This window comes from Canis aureus, chromosome 16 (assembly GCF_053574225.1).
Source record: "Canis aureus isolate CA01 chromosome 16, VMU_Caureus_v.1.0, whole genome shotgun sequence".
Taxonomy (NCBI): domain Eukaryota; kingdom Metazoa; phylum Chordata; class Mammalia; order Carnivora; family Canidae; genus Canis; species Canis aureus.
The window spans coordinates 49,295,910-49,321,370 of record NC_135626.1 but is presented as its reverse complement, the minus strand read 5'-3'; the positions used below and the strand labels follow the sequence as shown (position 1 = coordinate 49,321,370).

Below are 25,461 nucleotides of genomic sequence, written 5' to 3'. Positions count from 1 at the left end.
ATGCTATTTAAAAATGATACGTTTATATATAATATTTATATATTTTCTGTTTATATCTTTTGTTAACCTTATTACTTAAAATCATGCAAGTATGCTTCATTAGTATATGTTAATGCTATTACTTGATATCATTGTAATGGTAAACTATCATTCAAGTATGCGCAGGGAAAATAACTGCTAATTTCAGATATTCAAGGACTCAGTAATATAACACTCTAAGTGTAACAAAGCTGTTGGGAGAAAAAAACTTGAGGCTGTCTCCTAGCAAAGTAAAAAGTAAAGGTGAAGAAGGTAGGAGGTATAGAAAGAAAAGTCAGCCAAAGTAAGTGAGTAAAACTTATAGTTAAATGTAAATAATCAGGCAGCCCCGGTGGCGCAGCGGTTTGGCACCGCCTGCGGCCCAGGGCGTGATCCTGGACACCCTGGATCGAGTACCACGTCGGGCTCTCTTCGTGGAGCCTGCTTCTCCCTCTGCCTGTGTCTCTGCCTCTCTCTCTCTCTCTCTGTGTGTCTCTATGAATAAATAAATAAAAAATCTTTAAAAAAAAATAAATGTAAATAATCACCAGGGGCACGTGTGTGGCTCAGTCAGGTAAGCATCTGCCTTCAGCTTAGGTCATGATCTCTGGGTTCCTGGGCTCCAGCCCTGCGTCAGGCTCCCTGCTCAGCAGAGAATCTGCTTTGCTTCACCACCTCCATCTGCCCCTCTTCTCCCCACCTCGCCCCTGTTCGTGCACTCTCTCTCTCAAATAAATAAATAATCACTGATAATGTACTACAATAAGTAGAATTTATGCCAGGAATGCAAAGATGTTTGTATATCAGAAAGTCAACAGAAGTTTTTAACTTAGAAAACATTTAAGAAACCACATTGTTTTATCATTATATTCTAAAATAGCATTTTATAAAACTGAGCAGCTATTAAAAACATCATCAAATAGGAAAAAAAGTTACTTTAATAGACTAGTCTCCAAATCCAGCATCTGAACAAAGAAATACAGCATTTTTAATTAGAACAGAAACATGATAGTGATTTAACCTGTTACCACTCTTTTTGACAGTTATCTGGAAAGTTCTTGTATATATAAAGACATGAAACTAAAATTATTAGTACGAATATTGGAAAAGACAGTGTCATCACTATTAAAAGCATTTACTACCGTTTTTTTCCTTTCCTTTTTCTTTCTTTTTTTTTTTGTCCACAAGCCATTGAAGTTAATTAAAATCTTCATTGCTCTTTGAATAGTGAATACTCATAATAAACTATAAATAAATACATACAATAGTATTTAATGCATATATATTTATACTGTAAAAATATCTTTTCCCTTCCTCGGACATTATGCTTTATTTCACTGATAAGCCATGAAATTACAACATAAGTTTTTCAAGGATTCTTACCTCTTCTGTTATCGTTCTAACAAAATTTGGTTAAAACCCATACTGCCATTTAATATAAGGAAAGGAATTTATTTTTTTAATTTAGAGCTGTAAAATCTTTTGTAATACAACCTAAACCTGTCATTTTTTTTGTTCTCTGCTTTCTGCTTCTCTGCTCATCAATTTGTCCAATTTATGGTTGGCTGTTGAGATACTTCTTATGAAATTCATTTGTCCTTGCCAATTAAGATAGATTGGCATGGAACTTGAGGTGAAAAGTCATTAGAGGAAGTGACAGAATGTGGTCATACAAAGGAGAATGAGGATTCTTATTTGGTGATTAGAGGACAGTGAGCTATAAAAATAAATTTAGCTGGAGAATGAAAAAAGTGGTGAGAACCGTGAAATTGCATCTTGAAACAAGTCTGATTTGAGTGGTTTTGTTTATATTTCTGCTTCTGGTAGCAGTTCAGTAGTTAATGACACTTCTCACCAGATAAACACATATACTCACACTCATGTTTTCACATTTATTCCTAGTTTAGTTTTCATCCTCTTTTTTTCAGAGTTGTTTTAGAGTTATGCTAACTTCACAAGATGAATTGTCTTGGTTTCAGTCTTTCACTGTGCTTTATGTATCCAGGATCATGCATGCCCTGGGCTGCCGAAGGCAGACTCTCAACCGCTGAGCCACCCAGTAGTCCCTTGACAATATTTTGTATTTTATTGTCATTCATAGAATTAGTTTTTCTTTAAGCAGTTTGGATAGTTTATTATTTTTCTAAAAAATCTTCATTTCAGGGGATCCCTGGGTGGCTCAGCGGTTTCGCACCTGCTTTTGGCCCAGGGTGCGATCCTGGGGTCCCGGGATTGAGTCCAGCGTCGGGCTCCTGGCATGGAGCCTGCTTCTCCCTCTGCCTGTGTCTCTGCCTCTCTCTATCTCTGTGTCTATCATAAATAAATAAATCTTTTAAAAAAAAATGTCTTCATTTCAGGGACGCCTGGGTGGCTCGGCAGTTGTGCATCTGCTTTCAGCTCAGGGTATGATCCTAGAATGCTGGAATTGAGTCCTACATTGGGCTCCCTGCATGGAGCCTGCTTCTCCCTCTGCCTGTGTCTCTGCCTCTCTCTCTGTGTCTCTCATGAATAGATAAATAAAATCTTAAAAAAAATTTTTTCCATTTCATTGAGGTTTTAAAATTTATCTGAGTAAAGTTATGTATATTATGGCCATTTGAAATTAATTCAGTTTCTCCTTATATTGAATATTTTCATATTTCTTATCTCTTTGCTTCGAGGCATATCTTTATTTGGTTTTTCAAAAGATGCAGCTCTTTGATTTACTAATTTTATTTTTTTCTTGTGTACATTATGAATTTTCCTGATATCCCATTAACTTTGATATGTAATATTCTCATTACTAACTTTTTACATAGTCTGTAATTGTTGATTTTCTTTTTGACCCCATAATTTAATCAGGTTAGTATTTCCCAAGTGATTGATTTTTGGTTTGTTAACCCTCTGTTACAATTTTCTCACTTAATACACAGTAGTTAGAAAATGTGGCCTAAAAAACAAAACAAAACAAAACAAAACAAAAAACAAAAAAGAAAATGTGGCCTGATCATTTGCTTCTCTTTAAAGTAGTGATTGGTGAACTGCCTCCTGCAAACAACCATCCGTATTTATAAATAAAGTTTTGTTGGAACATAGCAACACATTTGTGATAGATACTGTACAGTCCACAGTCTGGAAATATTTGTAGCCTGACCCAATAAGAACAAGCTTGCTTTGCTTTGAAATATTGGAATTTATTTTTCTTGTCTGAGTCTTGATCAGATTTTATAACTTGTGGGTTCTGGAAAACAAAATGTGTTTTCTGTTAACAGGACAAAGTTAATTATATTTATTATAAACTAATTTCTTAACTGCTAATTCTTAAACTAGTAATTTCATAACTCCTATGTGGTTTTCTTTTTCTTAGTTGAGTGTCCAGTACTTCTTTGCCTTAAGTCTATCTGGATCTTGTATTTAAGGTGTATCTCTTGTAAATATCATGTATTTTTTTTTTGTCTTAAATCCAATTTGCTTTTCCATTTCTAAACAGTATAATTAGTCCATTTACATTGATTGTATAACTTGATATGATTTGGTTTTAGTATCTCACCTTGCTGTTTGTTTTGCATTCCATATGTTCCTTATTTTTCCCCTACTTCCTGTCTTTAAGATTTATCAAAAAATTTTTTATATTTTATCCATTTTCTTGGCCTTTTATGTATAGCTTCTTGGGACTTTTTAAAAGAGATTATATAAGGGATTACAACATGCATCTTTTTTTTTTTTTAATTTTTATTTATTTATGATAGTCACACAGAGAGAGAGAGAGGCAGAGACACAGGCAGAGGGAGGAGCAGGCTCCATGCACCGGGAGCCCGACGTGGGACTCGATCCCGGGTCCCCAGGATTGCGCCCTGGGCCAAAGACAGGCGCCAAACCGCTGCGCCACCCAGGGATCCCCTACAACATGCATCTTTAACTTATTATGATTTAACTTGAATTTTTATTTTACTACTTTGTTAGTGTAATGACCTTAACGGTATTTTATTCTATTTATAGCCAACTCTTCTTGTTTTTTTTTTTTTTATGATTTTAAAAAATTTATTTATTCATGAGAGATACAGAAAGAGAGGCAGAGACATAGGCAGAGGGAGAAGCAGGCCTCCTGCAGAGAGCCTGATGTGGGACTAGATCCCAGGACCCCAGGATCTGAGCCAAAGGCAGACAATTACTGAGCCACCCAGGTGTCCCCACTTTTCGTTGTCTTATATTTTATTTATATATGATATATGTTACAATACGTTGTATTACTTTTGCTTTAAGTAGTCTGTAGTCTTTAAGATGTCTTTTAAAATGTGTTGTATATTTACTCATATTTACCTCTTTTAGTATACTTCATTCCTTCTTACAAAATGATGTTTTATCTGGGATTCTTCACCCTGCAGAATTCCCTGTGCATTTCTTAAAGTGTAGATCTGCCAGCAGTGAATTATCTCAGTTCTTGTATTCCCATGATGTTTTTATTTTGCCTTCATGTTTGAAGGATATTTTCCCTGGGAATGAAATTTCAGATTGGTAATTTTTTCTTTCAACAGTTTAAAGATGTTATTCTATTATCTTTTGATTCTTACTGTTTCTGATGGAAAGTCAGCCATCATTTGCATTGTTTTCCCCCACTCCAGACTTGGAATTTAATGACCTATTATTTAATTTGGTTGGCTTGCTTTAAATGTTTTTCTTCATTTTGGCTTTTAGCATTGAGCTATGATATTGCCTAGGTATATAATTTTCTTCCTGTTACCTTTTTTGGATTTTGGAGAGGTTTAGTTTATGTGTTGATGTTTCATCAATTGTGGAAAACCTTAGCCATTATTTCTCTGAGTATTTCTTCTTTTTTTTTTTCCATCTGTGTTTTGGAGCTTTAGTTTGTATACATTAGATTCTTTGATACTATCCCTAATGTACATCACACTGTGTTTTGTTTGTTTGTTGTTGTTGTTGTTGCTTTTTTTTGTTTGTTTGTTTTGACTTTTTTCCCTTTTTGGTTAACTTATGTTGGCCTGTCTTCACGTTTATTGGTACTTTTCTTCTGCTGCGTTCAGTCAGCCTGTAAGCCCAGTTAATCAATTGTGATTTACATAGCAGTTTTCAGTTATAGAATGTTCACTTAGTTCTTCTAAAGATAATTACAGGACACCCAGGTGGCTCAGCCATTGAGCATCTGCCTTTGGCTCACGTCGTGATCCTGGCATCCTGGGATCGAGTCCCACATTGGGCTCCTTGTATGGAGCCTGCTTCTGCCTCTGCCAGTATCTCTTCCTCTCTCTCTTTGTGTCTCTCATGAATAAATAAATAAAATCTTAAAAAAAAGATAATTATTTCTTTATTAAAATTTTTAATCAATTTTTTCTGTTTTTAACCTCTTTTTTCTTAACTTATACATAATAGCTAAAAGTAATAGTTTAATAGCTGAAGTCTCTGCTAAGACATGTAGGTCATATATGTATCTGCTTCTATTAATTATTTTGCCACTTGCTTATGGATAATGCTTTCCCACTTCTTTATACATCTCAGCATTTTTCTTTTGTTTGCCAGATATTATGTTTAAAAAGAACTGTAGTGTCTGGAGTAAATCATATTTTTCCCTAGAGAAGGAAAGACTTTTCCTATGTAAGGCATCTGTGATGAGAGACTGATCCTTTGGATTTGATGGACTAGTGAAGTGGATAAGGGTTAAGTTATAGATTAGTTTGTTTCAGTTTACATGTATTTCATATGTCTAGGGTGAGATCTCCTCTGTGTGTATGTCAGTTCTTACCTTACCTTTTAGCAGGACTCTGGCTATTTCCATCTGATTATGAAATTGTGATCAACTCTATTGTCAGGGTTCTAGTCCTCCATGTTGTTGCTACCATGAACATGGTAGAAATCCTGTGTGGAGAATCAGTGGGTATGGAGACCTAGCTTTGAATAAAGGATTCCTTCATCTTCTATATCAGGAGTTGGTGAACTGTGGCCTGCAGGCTAAATCTGGCCTACCACCTATTTTTGTAAATAAAATTTTATCGGGACATAGCCATACTCACTTGCTTATGTATTGTCTATGTCTGCTTTCATGTTACAAGAACAGAAACTAAAATGTTTAATATCTAGCTCATTACAGAAAATTTTGCTAACCCCTGTTCTATACCATTAAGCCAGTTCATACCGTAGATAAAGATTTTGCTAATTGCTCTTTATCTCACTGGAGTCTCTGCCTGTAGCAGACCAGCCTTCATTCTACTATTCATGCTTTGATTTTATAAATGACCATAGTGATCTTAAATAAAATACATCATATCATATCACCCCTAATCTTACAATCCTATAATAGGTATCAGTAGATTTTAGAATAAAGTTAAAAGTCTTTCACTTAAGCTTATAGAGCCATTTGTAATATAAACAGTGCCTAATCCCCAACATTCTTCTTTTTTTTAAAATAGACTGAAGGGGCACCTGGGTAGTTCAGTCAGTTGATTTTGGCTCAGGTCATGATCTCCGAGTTGTGAAATTGAGCCTGGTGTGGGGTTCTGTGCTCAATTCAGCATGGAAACTGCTTGGGATTCTTTTCCTCCCTCATCTCCTTCCCCTGCTTGCACATGTGTGCTAAATAAATTAAAAAAAAAAAACTTTTAAAAACTAGACTTTAGGGGTACTTGGGAGGTATAGTTCATTAAACCTTCACCTCTTGGTTTCAGCTCAGGTAGTGATCTCAGGGTTGTGAGATTGAGCCCTACATATCAGGCCCCATGCTCAGTGCAGAATCTGCTTGAGAGTCTCTCTCCTGCTGCCCCTCCTATTCATACTCTCTCTCTCTGTTTCTCTAAAATGAAGAAATAAATCTTTTTAAAAATTGACTCTATTTTTTAGTTTAGAGCACTTTTAGGTTCATGTCACAATGAAGGGAAAATACAGAGATTTGCCATAAACCTCTGCCACCACACATGTATATAATACTCACCAGCCTTTCCTCTCAGTATCTCACAGGTCTTCCTTTTTAGGCCCTACCATGTTCAGACTTCATCCTGAACCTGAGATTTCTGTCCTGAGAGTAGATACCGTTTTTTGAGATATTTTACTTTGTTTGGTTTATTTTATTTTTTATTTTTTATTTTTTAAAGATTTTATTTATTTATTCATGAAAGACAGAGAGAGAGGGAGAGAGAGAGAGAGAGAGAGGCAGAGGGAGAAGAAGCAGGCTCCATGCACGGAGCCCGATGTGGGACTCGATCCAGGGACTCCAGGATCACACCCTGGGTTGAAGGCGGCACTAAACCACTGAGCCACCCAGGGATCCCACTTTGTTTGGTTTAGATTATTGTCTGTCTTCTTTGATAAATGTAAGCCCTACAGATTCACTGTCTTATTTCTAGCATGTAGAATATGCCTAGAAATTAGTAGATCTACAAATATTTGTTGAATGAATGAACAAATATACTATTTTCTCTGACTCACCATCATCTGCCCTCACTCTCATCCTGCTACCATATTAATTTTCTTAGGGTGCTAATTTTACCTAAAAAAATTCTTAGCTTGGCCGGACCTGACCTTACCTAATTTCTCAAGCCTCATTCCCTGTAATTCTTATTGAGAAACTTTCTACTTTATCTAAATTAGACTTCTTAATGCTATATATTATTAATGCTGGACCCCTTTGATCATGACATTCACCCTGTCTGGAATAAACCTGCCACTTATCTTCCAGTTACCTCTTTAATCCTGTCTAATTAATCATTAAAGTCCAGCTCATGTCTCATTTTGGTTCACAGTTGTCAGTCTTCTGCCTCATGTACTATATATGCTTATTGCCTGTATTCCTAATATGAAACTTTTATTGTTTATGAACTTTCTAGAAGTATTTTCCTAATATAGTTTAACTATCTTAAGTGTAAGATAGTTTCTGTCCTCCCATCAGTTCAGACTGTCACTGTATTTACATTTACATATCCGTATTTCATTGAAAGTGAATTTAAGGGGTCATGTAAAGTTATTGTCCTTGATGAAGCATGTATTGACTGATGGTTTCCTTCTATTTGCATATGTTCTGTTTCACAAAGGCAGGTGACTTTAACATATTTAACTTTAACATATTTAACTTTAACATATTCTGTATAGCAAATGCCATGTCATTTTACAGGTGAGAGAAAAAAGACTTACCCAAGATAAAAAGACTTTCTCATGTGTCTACAGCTAGTAGATAGCTGCAGTAGAAATTGTTGAATTTTAACTCTTCATATATTGCCGTCACTGAATAAATGAGACTGTTAGTAATGGAATTAAGTATAACTGAGATCTGAAAACTATGTTTTTTCTTTGAAGTAGCAAATTGGATGTTATGAGATCTTAAACTACTAAGGATTATATCAAAGTAACAAGTAGGCAAGAATTTAGTGGTTTCTTGTGGTAGCTGAGAGATTTTTTAAATTGTGTGCATTTTTGCTCTTTGATGTTTTCCCCTTGTTTTTTGTGGAAACGTTACAAATGCATACCAGTTATGCTGTGAGTTGACTTGTCAGTTTCATGTATGTTTATTGTTTGAAAAATTGCCTTATATGTAAACTAATATTAACATCGCTCCATGTCTTTCCTGATTGTTTTATTTGTTAGAAAGAAAGAGTGTGAGCAGAAGAGAGGGGCATCGGGAAAGGAAGTGAGGGAATCTTAAGCTGACTCCATGCCCAATGTAGAGCCCAATGTGGGACTCCTCACAACTCTGAAACCATGACTTGAGCTGAAATCAAGAGTCAGATGCTTAACTGACTGAGCCACTCGGGTACTCTGGCTTTCCTGATTATTAATGTACAGTAATACAGTTGATGTTAATTAAAAATTTTTTTTTTCATGCAGCAGAATATTGGTCTCATTTTTCTGCCCATACATTCCTGTAATATTTACTGAAAGTATTAGGAATTTTCAACTAGAGTGGCAAATATGAAGATTAGAATTGGATGAGTTAGGTTAGATTATGCTTTCCTTCCAATTGTGGATGTTTTCTTCTCCATTCTTACTGGCTTAAGGTAGAGTATTTGGGAATGGGCAAATGAGGGAGAGAGTTGGAAGGCAGAATGAAATGATAAATAGTGAAGGCTGTAGTGAGGAATTATAGCATGGAGGCACCCTGTACCCCTTTTTTAGTCCCTTTGCTTATTTTGTACCTGTTTTATATTTAATCTGTGTTGTAACTATCACTTTTTACTTTATTGTATATCTTGTTTCTCTGTTTTATTATCTGTCTTTCCTAATGGAAAACAAGTTTCATTACAAGTTCATTCTCTTTTCCACTGCTGTATCCTTAGTATAGCCCTGGTACCTAGTAAGCACTCAGTGTACTGTTTTATGCATGAATAACATTTTCAGGAAGATAACTCTGGGGTTAGTGCATAAAATGGACTACAGTGAGGAGATATTAGTTGGGAGATGATAACAAGAGTAAAGAAGTGACAGTAGGACTAATGAGGTTACACAAGGAAGACATTTTTGAGGTAAAATAAAAAGGACTTGGTTATTAGAGTATCTGGGAAAGGAAAAGAATGAGCAGAAATAATTTGTTCTGAAATTCCTGGCTAGGGAGACCAGCTAACTAGTGACATTGCATCATTTCAGGCTCATATTATGCACACAGTGATCATATATTAAATGAATAACTGTCAAGAGAAAAGCTTTTACCTTTTGCACGGAATTTTGCTTTTAAATGTAATTTATTTAACTCCATGACTTATTTCTATTCTTCTGGGTCTCTTTGTAGTTTACCCTCATTTGAGCTTTGGGATTATGCTTCCCCTGGACTTTAGGAAAAATTAATGTTATAAGCCCTTTTAGCACTGCACTGCAATACATCAGCCCCAAAATTTGTTTCCAAGCTTGTCTACTTTCACAGTTTACTGTTTCTATCCTTGTTGCTGAGGAAGGAAACTAGAGAAAGCTATGTAGGGTTTTTGCTGTCAGCAGAAGTCATTTTGTGACTAATTCTTTAAAGGAAGTAAGTTTTCATTCTTCTAATTAGTTTGTGCCTATCCTCCAGGTATTCATTCTCTGCCTGTTGCACAAGGTGCTTGAAATTTAAAATACTGATTGAAGTTCCTCTGATGACACTATCTTCAGTTATTAACCCAATCATATATTTTAAGCAACAATTTTTTGAAAGATAAAATCATTTAAACTGGTTTTAATTTGGATGTTTTTCCTGTAGATCAGTTACTTTAAAAAGCCAGGTATATTTCAAATATGCCACTTATAATCCTACATTCATTAATCAGAATGTGCAATGAAGAAAAATATTTAAGAAATAGATTGTAATTTCTTTTTTTTTAGATTGTAATTTCTGATTTAAAAAAGGATTTAAATAGTGTTAAAATAATTTTCTTTTGAATGCTTTTTTTATATAGCATATTTTGATATACAGTAATGCTTTCAAGCAAGTTAAATAATAAATTATTTTAACACTCAAATTTTTCATCTAAATATATCTAATTTTTTGTTTTCTTAGAAAACTTTAAATATTTCATATAAAAACCTCTAGGTTATAGATTTGTGCTTTTACAAATTTGTGATATTCAATATTACCTCATGGTTTCCTCATATATATAATATAATCATTCTTATTTGTGGTATATGGTAGGGTTTTTGTGGGCGGGGGGGGCAGGTGGAGCGAGAGAGAGAGGGCATCTTAAGCAGTCTCCAAACCCAGCATGGAGCCAGCCACAAGGCTTGATCCCAGTGGCCCTCAGATCATGACCTGAGCTGAAACCAAGAGTCCAGTGCTTAACTGACTGAGCCACCCAGGTGCCCCTATATGGCAAGTTTAATAAAAATACATACCATCTACTCATGATAGTAGAAGGTTAATGATAGAGCCATGAGATTAGTGAGATGCTGAAAGGAGAAAATATCTTAAATCGCCCTGAGAATACTTTCATAGACTCTTGTCCTGACTCTTGTCTTGTCTCTGAAATACACTTCTGAAAGGATCATTTTTAATGTAAATTGTATGTCTTTAAAGAAACTCAGTAATTGGGGTGCCTGAGTGACTCAGTTAAATGTCCGACTCTTGCTTTTGGCTCAGGTCATTATTTTGGGGCTGTGGTATCAAGCCCAGTGTCAGGCTCCATGCTCAGCACAGTCTGCTTGAGATTCTCTCCCTCTCTCTCTCCCTCTGCCCCTCCACTTGTGCATGGGTGCATGGGTGCTCTCAAATAAATAAATAAGAAACCTCAAAAACCAAAAATTTAACATTACATTATATCATTATATTCAAGTTTTATTTGACTTCCTGGAGAAAATAGGTTAACTTAATTTTCTCCAGAATCAGAGTATTCTAAGAGTCATGAGTTTTAAAAAAAATTTTTACTTATTTATTAAAGAGCATGAGTAGGGGGAGGGGCTGAGAGGGAAGTATAAGCAGACTTCCCACGAAGCAGAGAGCCGGACTTGGACTCAGGGCTGGATCCATGACCTTGAGATCACAACCTGAGCCTAAAGCAGGTGCACTTAACCGACTGAGCTACCCAGATGCCCCAAAAGTCATAATTCTCTTTCATTCATCCCTACGTATCTTCCATTAAATATCCTGGTGCTTTAAAGAAACTTCATAAGGATCTTTCATGTCTTACCAAGATATAAAGTAAACTGGTCATGTTTTTAAGCTAAAGATGAACAGGCTGGGTTTTGTTTTGTTTTGTTTCTTCCTAAATCACCATAAGTTTTTTAATAATTTGAAGGAACAAGTAACATTGAAAATGTCACCTTTACTATTAGAATGATGGAAATTCTTGTGTGGTAGCTCCATGGTTCAACAGTTTTCAAATGAAATGTCTTTTGTAGAATTACTTCATATAATTAAGAGGATTTATCGGTAATTAATAGGTTACTTCAGATATATTAGACTATACCTGATAGGATATATAGGATATATATATAAAACTATATATGATAAAGATATAGCTATAACACTAATTCTATTTCTATAACAAAATGGTTTTACTATCCTCAGATAAGTCTGTGGTATTGACATGTGGTGGTATTGTCAGGGAGCAAAACTTCCTGTCCCCATCAAGATCCTTTTTTCCAGATTAAGAGTCAAATTGACAGGAGACAAATTAACAGGAGAAGATCAAATTTAATAAACTAAGTGGGCTCCCTGCATGGAGCCTGCTTCTCCCTTCTGCCTGTGTCTCTGCCCCTCCTGCCCTCTCTCTCTCTCTCTCTCTCTCTGTCTCTCATGAATAAATAAACAATCTTCTAAAAAATTTAATAAACTAAGTATGGAAAATCCATATAGATATGGATATTCCAAAGACAGGCATCATAAGGTATATATGACATTCTGAACTAAAGAGTAGAGAAAGGGGTTTGGGGCTTCAAAGGGAAGGAATGCACTTCACAGGAAGATGAAAAAGAGTAAATGTTTAGTAAACAAATGTTTGCTGGGCCACTCAGGCACAGTGGGACATAGAGAACTTTCATCAAACAGGTCTTGCTAGGTTCCTCCCTGTATATCGTACTTAGCTTAAATAATGTAGTTATCTATGGGGATAGCTTTCTTCCTGTAGTAGATTCTCTGTCTAAATTCTTTTTAGGGGCATCTGGGTGGCTCAGTCAGTTAAGCATTTGCCTTCAGCTCAGGTCATGATCCTGGTCCCTGGGCGATTGAGTCTCAGGTAGGGCTCCCTACTTAGTGGGAAATCTGCTTCTCCCTTGCCCTCTGTTCCTCTCCTTGCTTGTGCATACTCAGTTTCTCTCTCTCTCTCTCTCTCTCTCATTCTCTCTTTCTTAAATAAATAAAGTAAATAAATAAAATTTTTTTTTTTTTTTTTAGGTAGTGTATGTGTCGGTGGGGGGGCGGGGGGAGAAAAGGAATTTTCCTGAATTTACTGGGTTTTGATTGCTTTTTAACTCAAAATGATCTTTATGCTAAAGTGGTCCGTCTTGGGTCAGCCTGCCCTTGGCTCTTACAATATATGAAGATATAAAACTTGGAATAATACTTTGTTCATCTGCATACAATAGATTCAGATTCAGCATACATTTATTGAATATTATGTGCCTTGCACTATATTAAGTACTTAAACTAAAATTATACTCATGTATTAGTCTACATTAACTTGAAATATGTGTAAAAATTTGAAAATTGTGGGATGATTTCCTTATCCTTTTGCTTTTCCTTTTGCTTATTTTAGGAAGCTTATCATTTTAATTAGGAAAGAACTTGGTGTAAATATTACTGTGGGTTGTTGTAAAGCATTTAGGTAGTAGTCTGTGCTCACACCAAGAATGTTATGGGGACAGAGCTTTGTATCCTTGGTCCAGGTTGTTTAGTAAACATTTGTCATGTAGCATGAATTTTTCTGAAAAAGCCATAATATCATTTTGTCTTACATTGAAACTTAGCGACCCTTTAGAGTAATGCTATGCTGTTCAATAGAACTTTCTGTGATGATGGATATGTTTTTATAAGTTTGTATCCAATATTGTAATGGCAAGAACTTAGGACTGCCCCCCCCCCCCCCAGTGTGGTTAATTAAATCATAAAGATTCTTTTTTTTTTTTAAGTGCTTACTTTGTATCAAGCATTGTGATACATGCTGGGGATCTTCCTATTCTCAGGGAGCTCAGTTTAATACAGGATAAAAATTCCTAACCTAGCAGTGATAATACAGTTGGAGGATAGGCAGGAAGGAGAGGAGAATTCAAGTTGGACGCTGAAGGATAAGTGTGTGTTAGGGGTCCACATGGAGAAAGTAGCGTTTGTCAGTAGATGAAGATAGGAGACTATATGATGCATTCTAGCAACTGTAAGAATTCTTTATTCTTAGAACCTATGGTGATTTAGAAAGTTGCTTAAAAAAAAAAGGGACAGTTAATCACTCATCAGCTAATGAAGTATTTGTGCCCTGCTAATGACTTTGGGTGATATCTTTAAAGCCACAGAGGGGGGCACCTGGGTGCTCTGTTGGTTGTATCTGCCTTAGGCTCAGATCATGATCTCACGGTCCTGGGATTGAGTCCCACGTTGGGCTCCTTGCTCAGCAGGAAGTCTCCTTCTCCTTCTACACCTCTCCCCTGCCTCGTGCTCTCTCTCCCCGTCTCTCATGCTTGTTTGCTCTCTCCCTCTACCCCCCCCTCAAATAAATAAAATGTAAAAATCTAAATAAATAAATAAATAAATAAAGCCACAAGGGGAATCCTGTGCTAAAAAAGGATTTTATTTTATTTATTTATTTTTTAATTTTTATTTATTTATGATAGTCACACACACAGAGAGAGAGAGAGAGAGAGAGAGGCAGAGACATAGGCAGAGGGAGAAGCAGGCTCCATGCACCGGGAGCCCGACGTGGGATTCGATCCCGGGTCTCCAGGATCGCGCCCTGGGCCAAAGTCAGGCGCTAAACCGCTGCGCCACCCAGGGATCCCTAAAAAAGGATTTTAGCATCTAAATTCAGTATCCCTGTCCCAGAGTTATTAAATTTAAAATTTCTGGAGAAAATGAGAATTTTCTGTTAAAATTTGTATTTGATTAGATCTCATGTAATCTTTTCCCTGGTCAGTTTTATTTGCTGTTGTAGTAGTTAGAATGGTTAGAATTACCAAAGATCCAATTTAGAATGACTGAGATATGAAGGGAATTTATAATTTCACATAATAAAGAATTCTGGAGGTATGATGATTATAGATAAGTTAATTCTGAGGCTCAACAGCATCACTAAGGACTCAGTTTCTTTCCATTTTTCTGTTTTGCCATTTTCAGCATATTGGTGGTGGTTTTCCAACTTGTCCATACATAACTGCAAGAGAACTACCATACCTTCCACTTGTATATCTGCATACATCGTTGTTCAGAGACAGGTGGAATAACTGACTTTCTTGGGTCCATTTTTAAGATTGAGGAAAACTTTACTAAAACCCCTCTCTCTCACACTCCTATTCACATCCTATTGGCCAAAGAACATAACCTTTCTTTAACCAATTAATGGAATTGCAACTGTTAAGATTCATTTAGTAGTTAAGGTTCACATCCTAAGGCTAGGGAGAGAACCAGTCTAAAATACCTAAAGTAAAATTAGGGTTCTATTACTGTGAAAGAAGGGATTGAATGGGCATCACTAGAGCTTCCCACTTTGGTTTACTAATCTAGCTATGGGTTTTTCTGTTCGTTTTTAAAATTAGTAATCTTTTCCATACCAGGAGTTAGAAGGACAGCCCATATTTGCCCCTAAATAGGAAAGACAAGACCTCCTTATGTTTGTCAATAATGTATATACTTTGCTATGAATTTTGCAGGTGACATAGAGCTATAGTGGCAAAAGTCAATCTCTTTGCGTCTTAATTCACTTTGAAGATGTATCTTCTTTAAAGACTTGATTTCTGACCTGCAGAGCTGAAGATTGGGCCCTGAGTCATAGGATTTTTCTGTATGAGAGGTCTTGGGGGGAAACAAAACAGCTGATCATCCTAGAAGATAGATTTCTTTATTGTTATTGACTAGGGTAATTCTTTTCTAGTGTAGAGTAGGAGTACATGGGTGATTCTTACTTTTTTCTCCTGCATATGTATTTTTTAATTAAATTTTTTAAGAAAAAGATTTTATTTATTTATTTATTCATGAGAGACACAGAGAGAAGGCAGAGACATAGGCACAGGGAGAAGCAGGCTCCCTGCAGGGAGTCTGATGTGGGACTTGATCCTGGAACTCCAGGATCACGCCCTGAGCCAAAGGCAGACACTCAACCACTGAGCCACCCAGGTGTCCCTGAATATGTATTTTTTTTTTTTAAAGACTTTACTTATTTATTCATGAGAGACACAGAGAGAAAGAGGCAGAGACACAGGCAGAGGGAGAAGCAGGCTCCACACAGGGAGCCCGATGTGGGACTTGATCCCAGAACTCCAGGATCATGCCTGAGCCAAAGGCACACAGACACCCGACCGCTGAGCCACCCAGGCATCCCTGAACATGTGTTTTTAATGGTATGAATGCTTTGTGTGTCTTTGTTAAGGGTCCAGATTTTCCGAACTCAAATATTTGAAACATATTTTCTTTTTTCTGTCACTTCCCATCCTAACCACAAGATTTTGCTTGAATGTTGACAGGAGAAAGATAATATTGAAGAAAAAATTAATTTTTTCAAAATAATGCCTAGTTGTACTTTTTTGCTCTAAAAATTTACTTCGTGCCTCTTTCTGTTACCTCTGATATTCATGTATAAGTTAGTGCAATCGTTACTCAGAATATTGTGTTGACTTGTGATTATTCTTTGTTACCATATTAAAGACTGAACTGATGGCCAGACTAGTAATAAGTCTCCTGTTAACCTTCTAATCACTTTATACTCTGAGGCTGAAGTACTGTTAGATACTGTTTAGATATTTCTTTCTTTACCTCCTGTCTGTGTTCTCTTTTCATCCTTGATTATATTGTGAGCACCTATGGGTCAGGTAAAATACTGAGGGATATAGTTTACTTAGAGATATAAGACATAATCCCTACCAGATTATACTCGATGGTATAAGTAAACCATTAATATTAAAATATTGTGTGAGCAGTATTATGCTGAAGTTCCCCGAGGATACTATTGGAGTATAGAGGGAGAATATCTCAAACTTGAGGAAGATGGAACAGTTCTTGGAGGAGGTAGTGACTATCATTGTTCCAGGCAAGGGATACAGAAATTATAAAGCTTAAAGTTGTGAGGGATTTTGATACATTTAGGGAATTACATAGAGGTAGTTTGGTACTTTGGTTGGCTTCCATTTTATATCTGCTGCTTTCTGCATGTCTCTTTTATTCTTTTCAGACCTAAAACATTAGTTTCCTCTATTATTCAGTACAAATAATGGAATATACCTAATAACAACATTGGAGTTATATATCTTGTAGTTCAGGCTGTCCTAATTTAGGTCTGGTATCCACACCTGAACAAATCATTTATACTCTGGAGCAGGGTTTGGGTAATGTTTGTCATCATGTCAGCTTGGGTTAGATAATTTACCCTAGTGGAAAACAACCATGGCAGAAGGAGTGAGTAAATCAGTAAATGTAATGAAAGTTAGTAAAGGGCAGTTCCCAAAAATGGTTATGTATGAAGGTGGGTAGGGCAAAACAACACATGTCCTTGTTAGGAGCAGTGGCAGCAGTGTTCAGGTGAGACATTATGAGGGCCTGAAATAAGAGGATGGCAGTGGAGATGGAGAGATACCAAGAAAGAATCAACTAGACTTGATAGATTGAGTTTCGGCTTAAATGAAGGAGGTGCTGTAGTTTAGTTTATTCATTCAACAAAAATATTTGCTGAGTGCTTCCTCTATACTAGCTATAGTTAGAGGTACTGGAAATATAGCAGTGTTATATATCAAGTTATGGTCCTAGTTATGTAGTAACTTACAAAATTTATTCAAAGATGATACTTATGTTTCTGGCTTAGATGATTGGGTGAATGGCAGGTTCCATTCACTTTAAGTTTGAAGGGAAATGTAATGAATTCATTTTTGGAGATATTAAGTTCGAGATGATAATGCTATATTGAGGAGAAGTTAGATATATGGGCGAGGGGCTTAGGAGAGGGTGGAACAAGAGGTCTAGAATTGGAAGTCACAACCACATGGTGGTGGCAGAAGTTTTAAAAACTTACGTAAGATAAAATTTGCTTTGTATGTGTGTATGTGTAAGTTAGTGAATTTTTTAAAAAAATTATTTATTTGATAAAGAGAAAGCATGGGTAGGGGGAGGAGCTGAAGAAGGGAGGGGGGAGAGAGAGAGAGAAAGAGAGAGAGAGAGAGAGAGAGAGAGAGAGAGAAAATCTCAGGTAGTTTTGGTGCTGAGCACAAGCCTGACAGAAGACTTGATCCCATGACCCTGAGATTATGACCCAAGCTGAAACCAAGAGCTGAATGCCCAACCAATTGAGCCACCCAGGCGTCCCTATATAATTCAGTGAATTTTAACATGCATATGGTTGTATGTTGCTGCCACCACAATTAGTATACATGATGGTACAAGTTATATTATGATACCCTTTTCTAGTTACACCCTAATCCCACCCCTCATCCTGAAAAGCAGGGAACTATTTTTCTCTATCTCTATAGTTTTTGTTTTAAGAATGTGATATAAATGGAAAATGGAATAATACAGCTCTTAAGACTGGCTTCTTTTTACTTAGCATAATATCTTTGAGATTCATTCAAGTTGTATCCAGCAATAGTTTGTTGCTTTTTATTGCTGAGTGGTATACCATTGTATGGATGTGCCATAGTTTCTTTATTCATTCACCCACTGAAAAACGTTTGAGTTGTTTCCAATGTGGGGCAGTTAGGAATAAAGCCACTTAAAAACACTCTTGTATAGATTTTTGTGTGATTGTGAGCTTTCATTTTTCCGGGGTCAGTGGCTAGGAGAGAGATTATTGGATTATATGGGAGGTATATATTTAGCTATAAGAAACCGCCAAACTACTTTTCAGAGTGGCTGTACCATTTTCATTCCAACCAGCAAAATTGAGAGTTTTGATTGTTCCATATCTCTGCTAGCACTTGGTATTATCAATAAACTATATCTTTTAATTTTAGCTATACTTTTAAATGAGTTGTGGTATCTTATAGAGTAATATGCATTTCTCTAATGGCTAATGATACTGGACATATTCATATATCTTATATGGTCAAGTGTCTGTTTAGATTTTTTGTACAGTTAAAAAAATGAAAAAAAATTTTTTTGTACAGAGCTTAATTTTGTGGTTTTCTTACCATTGAGTTTTGAGGTTTGTTATATATTCTAGATACAAATCCTTTGTTGGATATGTGATTTGCTTATTTTGTTGTTCTCATAAATGATTTTTTTCAGAGCAGAAGTTTTAAATTTTGATGAAGTTCAATTTATCTTTTTTTAAAAAAAATGGATCATACTTTTGGTATCATATCTTAAAACTGTGTCTAATCTAGGTCATAAAGATTATTTTCCTAAAAGTTTTATAGTTTAGATTTATGGTCTATTTTGAGATACTTTTCATATAACATATGAGGTTAGGATTGATGTGTCTGGTTTTTGTATATGGATATGCATTTGTTCCAGCACTGTTGTTGAAAAGACCATCCTTTCTCCTTTGAATTGCTTTTGCATCATTGTCAAAAAATCAATTGACTATATTTATTTGGGTCTCTTTCTCTAATGTGGGGCTCTGTCCCAAGACCCTGAGTTCATTACACGAGTTGAAGGCAGATGCTTAACTGACTGAACCACTCTGGTGCCCGTTTGGGTCCTTTTTCTGCACCACATATTCTTTTCCACTGATCTCTTTATATTTATGTATAATACAACACTGTCTTGATTACTGTAGCTTTATAGGAAGTCTTAAAACCAGGGTAGTGTGGTTCCTGTAACTTTGTTTTTGTTTTGCAGACTTGTTTTAGATAGTTTAGATCCTTTGCCTTTCCAGATGCCTATTAGAATCTGTAGGTAAAAAAAAAAAAAAAAAAAAAAAAAAAAGCTTCTGGGATATTGGTTGGAATTTCATTACATCTACAGATAATTTGGAGTAGAATTAAAATCTTTACCATGTGGGGTCTTCCAGTCCAAAAACATGATTCTTTTTCCATTTATTTAGGCCTTAACTGATGTCTTTCATTAGCATTTTGTAGTTTCTAGCATACAGATCCTACATTTGTTTTGTCAGATTAATACTTAGGTTTGTTCTTTTTCTTTCTTTCTTTCTTTCTTTCTTTCTTTCTTTCTTTCTTTCTTTCTTTCTTTCTTTCACTGTTGTTAGTAGTATTCCTTTAAAACCTTGAGTTGTAAAATGCTGATTTTTTTAAAAAATATTTTTATTTATTTATTTTTGAGAGACACGGAGAGAGACACATAGGCAGAGGGAGAAGCAGGCTTCCTGAGGGGAGCCCAATAAGGGACTCGATCCCAGGACCCCGGGATCACACCCTGAGCCAAAGACAGATGATGCTCAACCACTGAACCACTCAGGCGTCCCTTGATTTTTGTTTTTAGAGATTGTACTGTGACCTTGCTAAACCCAGCTCTTAGTTCTAAGAGGTGTGTGTGGGGTTTTGTTTGTTTTTGGTAGAGTACTTTGAATTTTTAAGTGGACAGTAATGTCTTCTGAGAATATAGTTTTATTTCTTCTTTTCCAGTCTGTATTGCAATGACTAATACCTCCAGTATGATGGTAGCTAAGAGTGGTGAGAGTGTGTGTTCTTGCCTTGTTCCTGATCTTAAGTGCGAAGCATTTAGTCTCTGCCACTAAGTATGATTGATGTTGGCTATAGGTTTTTTTTTTTTGTAGGTGTTCTTTATCAAGTTGAGGAAATTCCCCTGTATTCCTAATTCTCTAATTTTTTCATGAATGAATATTGGATTTTGTTACTTTCTTGCATCAAATGATATGATCCATGTGGTTTTTCTTCTTTGAATCATTAATGTGATAGATTACATTGAGTTCCAAATATTAAACTGTTGAGCATGCCCAATATAAGCCCCTCTTGGTTATTGTGTATGTTTGTTTCTACACTACTGGAGTTGATCTGCCAATATTTGTTGAGGATTTTTGTTTCTGTGTTCAAGAGGGATACTGAGCTATAGTTTTGATCTGCTTTGGTATCAGAGTAATTTTGTTCTCATAAAATGAGTTGTGTTTCCTTTTTTTTTTTTCCTTTGGGAAGAGATAGCATAGAACTGGTGTGTTCTTTATTTAACTGCTTGGTAAAATTCACCTGTGAAACTATCTGGGCCTAGAGATTTCTTTTTTGTAGAAGTTTTTTTAACCACAAGATTTATTTAATAGTTACAGAAATATTCAGGTTACTATTTAATTTTGGGTGAGGTTTAGTAGTTACTAACTATTTATTAAAAGATGTATTTTGAAGACAAAGTTTTGCTGCTAACTGGCTATGTGACCTTGGGAGAGGTATCTTAGTGTTAACCTCTCTGGTCTTAATTCGTTCATCTGAAAAATTAAAAAGATTTTTTCGATTTCTTTAAGGTTTCACAAAGTTTTTAAATTCTGTAATTAGGGTAGGATAAGAGTGTATATGTTTGAAGTTTATGTGAAAGGATTGTGAGCCTCTGTTTCGTGTTTCATCTGTTAGTGTTTGAACATTGGTTTAACCTTGATTCACTTCGCCTCTTAACAGATAAGTTCTGTATTTTCTTCTTATCAGTGGATTATTTGGTGATGAAAAGGTATGGTCAGAGGCAGGCCTTTTTTTGTATTTATACATGATATACTTAAGGTGTATGAAAAATTACTTTTATAAGCTAATTATATAGGAAGATGTAAGGTATGTCGTATGCTAGTTTTTAATGTTATATTTTTTGAATAATTAAATTACCAGTTTAGAATTTATACAGTGTTAGAAATGCATTTCTCTTTTGGCGATTATCCTTCTGATTCTTCATAATTTGGTGATTATCCTTCTGATTTAAAGTCATTCATTTTTAGCTACTTGATGGAGACAGTGTCTATTTAAATATTTTATGTAAAATTCGTTTTTAAAAGGTGCACACTGTTGTGCATCCTGTCCATTTATTGGGTTAAAGCAAAGTGAAAATAGCATACAGATCTGCTGCCGAAGGAAACATTAAGTTGCAGGCTGCAGCTGGAGGATTTTACGTAGGCACCTGTGGGTTTGAGTGCGTTCAATATACAGACTGCAGTAGGAGGCTGGCACTGCCTCTGCTGACTCCAGTACACTCCTTCACTGCTGTCTGCCGATTTCTCCACTGTCCAGAAGACAAACAAAATGGTGCAGCACGTAGAGGGCATGGGAAAAAAATAACCGTCAATATGATTCAAAGGTGGGTTTGCTGCATTGAATAGTAGAGAAAATTGTTTAACAAGATTAAAAGCTTGGATATAGTTCAGTATGTCAGAAATCCTTAGCTGTTTTAATGTTTGTGACCATTTAAGAATGAAAATGTATAGTTCTGAAATCTGCATGCCACCTATATATAGAGGTTTCAGATATATTGCATGTGTGACATTAATAAATATATGCATGGTAGATTATAAACAGATTTATATTTGTACCAAATATGTGGAATGTGTGTGTGTGTCTATATATATAGACATGAATGCATGAAGGGTTTTTTTTACTATTAATACTAGGTTGTTAAAAAAGTAAGAACTTAAAGGTTTAATATTTTCTCTGTTGCTTATTTGTCGCAGCTCCTACCAATGTCTTTTTCCTTATATTGTTCATTTTATAATAGTAGAGAGCATTAGTAGGGCATTCTCTGGTGAGATGGAAAATAAGTAGAATGAACACTGGAGTTGGCACTTCATATTTTATTGATGACTGTAATGCAGTGTGAGTTCGCATTGCACATAGTCATGATTTAAATGATTACCTCTTTTATGAAAGCAAAATGTTTGTAAGAATGGCCATGTTGAGGACAGTGAGTATAAAATAAGGAGAGGAAGTAGGACAAGTAAAATTTCTGTCCTTGGTTTCTTGAGCAATGTTTAGCATGGACTCAAGACACTGTCTTTTTAGAAGTACAGTATAGAAACAATTGAACATCAAGCATAAAAAAAAAAATGGAGGTTTAGTTTCCCACCTCCTCCCGGAAGCGCTTTACTTATGTACTCATATATTTTGGGTTTCAGTGGCTGCATGTTACTGGGGAGCTGTCCAGTTGAGACAAGATATATTTACTTAAGCCACACCCAACAGATTGAGCTTTTTTATGCTTGGGCACTATTTTAATCCTGTGCTGATTTGTAACCGTCATATGTGGGATGCCTTTGAGTTGTGAAAAAAAAAAAAAAAAAGAAGAAAATACTAGATTCACAGGTTCCAGCTTAATGTGTTCTTGAATATCTGAGTTGTTATATTAATAGCACAGAAGAGCAGTATTTAAGTTATGTAGCATTATCTCTATCTGAGAGAGAGAGAGATATTGAGAGAGGAAATATTTGTATGGTGCCAGTACAAGTACACTGCAAGTATTCTGATCATATAGGGAACAGTGCTGCTGGCATACTATTTTTTAGTTAATATTGTAGGTGTTAAATTGAGGGTAGACATTTAGAGTTCAGATTTTCTTCTTTGAGAAAATATTTGGCCAAGTGTTTTAAATATTTCACTTAATTTTTCTGTGCCTTAAAAAATTACAAAAGATTAAGCCTGAGTTTATAAAATCTACTTATAATATTTTATTCTATACCAATGACATGTTGTATGTGATAAGAATTAACAACTGTATGGCTGTTTGCCACTGTTGGATTACCTCACCCACTTTACTATAAACAGAAATAAAAAGGATCAACATTCATTTTAGTAGTCTGTGGAGTGCCCATATTCTGTATTTTCACAAACTCTTTTAGACAAAGCAAATTCACTCTTTTTCCCAAAAAGAAAAATAACCCTCTTGTCTGTACTATATTCCTTTGATTTTATTGAGTAACATAGAAGAACAATACAGGATTTTTATATGCTAGATTTACAATAAATAGCTAAATGTAAATTGAAATATACTATATTATTAGAGTGTTTCATGTATCTAAAATGTTATATAACCCTGATGGAATGTTGCAGATGAAACAAAGAAATCTGATTGGTTCCTTACAAGACACAGCAGCCTTGAAATCTGTTCTAACCAGAGGCTTTTACAGCAGACTGGATGGCTAGTTAGTATCACAGTGAAAATATAAAAAAATGCTGTGGTGACAAGGAAGGGTTTGGAGGAGAACTGAAGTTATTAAAGCACTTCAGTAATTCCTGTCTTCTGAGCATTTTATTTCCTTGCAGGGCACCACCCACCTTTTTTTTTTTTTTTCTCGCTTTGCTTATTGTTACTTCAAGGGTGTTATATTCTATTAGGTTAACAAACTTTCTAAATAGTATTATTTAATCAACTAGAAGAGCCTGTCTAAAAAGTTTCACATTAAATGATAGGGTTGGTTAATGAGTAATATAATTTCAGAACATTTATTAAATATAGATGAGTGGGACTTGTTGGGAAGGAGGGAAGATATAATAGAAAAGAGTTCTGAAGAACATGAACTCTTTCTCCCTACCCTTCCCCATTCTATTAGATTTGTATTAGATGATTTGTCATCTAAGACTTCAGTGATGCTTGGTGAGGGCATATTGTTATTGACATTCAAACACAGCAGCCTATTGCAAGTCAAAACAGGTGGAGAATTGTTTGCTGTCTGCTGGCTATTAGAAACACCCTTGAGATGTGAGAACAATATATGTTAGCTTTTATGTACTTATTATTCTTGGCTAGATGGTCTGCTGGAATATAGTTGTAAATTATAGTACCAAATATCCAATCCTTTTATCCTATTACAGAAAATATTCAAAATATATGTGTGGTTTATTTTATTAAAATTTGAAATTCTTATATTTAAATAGTAGTAGGTCAACCTCATAGGATCTGGGGAGGGAAAAATTAGTGTGAACAGGAAGTAAGCATTTAAATTAAGAAAATTAATTATATTGAAAGGAATTAGAGAAGCATCATAAAGCATAAAGACTAGTATCTAATATATAGATATATTCTGATAAAAACCGACTATATCTTTTAGGTTCCATTTCTGTGCTCATTTTCTAAATTATCCGATATGCTAATAAAGTCAGGCTAAAGGCAGCTGGCTGCTCGTGTTACAAGCTGAAAACAAAATGGCTGGCAAGGATTAGTACTGTAAATTTGTAATAGAGAGCTGGATGCAATTAAGCTATCTTTTGTTGAAGGAGATTGTTACAAAGTAAGTTGATGAGGGAATGACTTGCAGTAGATATTTCGGATAATAAAGAAACATCTTTTTATTAAAAAAATGTAAAAATTGTCTATTACAGCATAAAAACAAAAGATTTTATGCTGTAAATAGAGAGTAATTCGTTTTAAACTAAGCAATAAAAAACTCTTATTAATATTCATTTAACCATCATTGTCTTTGTAATTCTAAGATCCAGGTAGTTTCTGGGTGTATTATTTATGAATCTTTCAGATTCACAGTATGTTTATGGGTAAAAGAAATAAGTGAATACATTCTTAAAGTGGGGGGGAATTTAGAGTTAAGTTTCTGGGAGTTTTATAAATTAATGAGTCTTTTAGATTAACATTAGATTTATTTATTTATGAATCTTTTAGAAGGATAAAAGAAAATAACAGGAAACTTTAGAGACAATGAAAATAGGAATTAGAAAATGACTTCATCCATAGGTTTGTGTATTAATAAGGGTTTTTCTCTGTGTAACTCTAAGCCTTTTCTCTTTATATTTAGCAATTGTCGAAAGATTAAATGACACTGAAATGGTTAATAGGCTTCAAAAGATTGAGAAATAGCTTCAGGAATTCCTAATTACTTAGGTCAAAGACCATACATTAGCTCTCACACGTCTGTCTCTCACAGTGTCATGGCTATGTACTGTGAGAGGGCAGACAATATAAATATGTCATCTCTGTTTCTTCAGGACGTAATGCAATGCCCCAGCACTTACTGGGTGCCTAGTAACTGATGAAGAAGCGTAAGAGCA

General features: G+C 35.3%; 1 protein-coding gene across 10 annotated transcripts in view; it reads left to right on the top strand.

The window, feature by feature from the left end:
- The window catches only part of TANC2 (tetratricopeptide repeat, ankyrin repeat and coiled-coil containing 2), a 369,082-nt gene that overhangs the window by 66,284 nt on the left and 277,337 nt on the right, over positions 1–25,461 (top strand). Inside the window, exon 1 of one of the 10 annotated variants that reach the window (XM_077853867.1) lies at positions 21,656–21,769. The exons of the other annotated variants lie outside the window; for them this stretch is intronic. The gene's annotated coding sequence lies outside the window, so the exon portion shown is untranslated. Of the gene's footprint in view, positions 1–21,655; positions 21,770–25,461 lie in introns of those variants that run through there. 10 annotated transcript variants of the gene reach the window in all.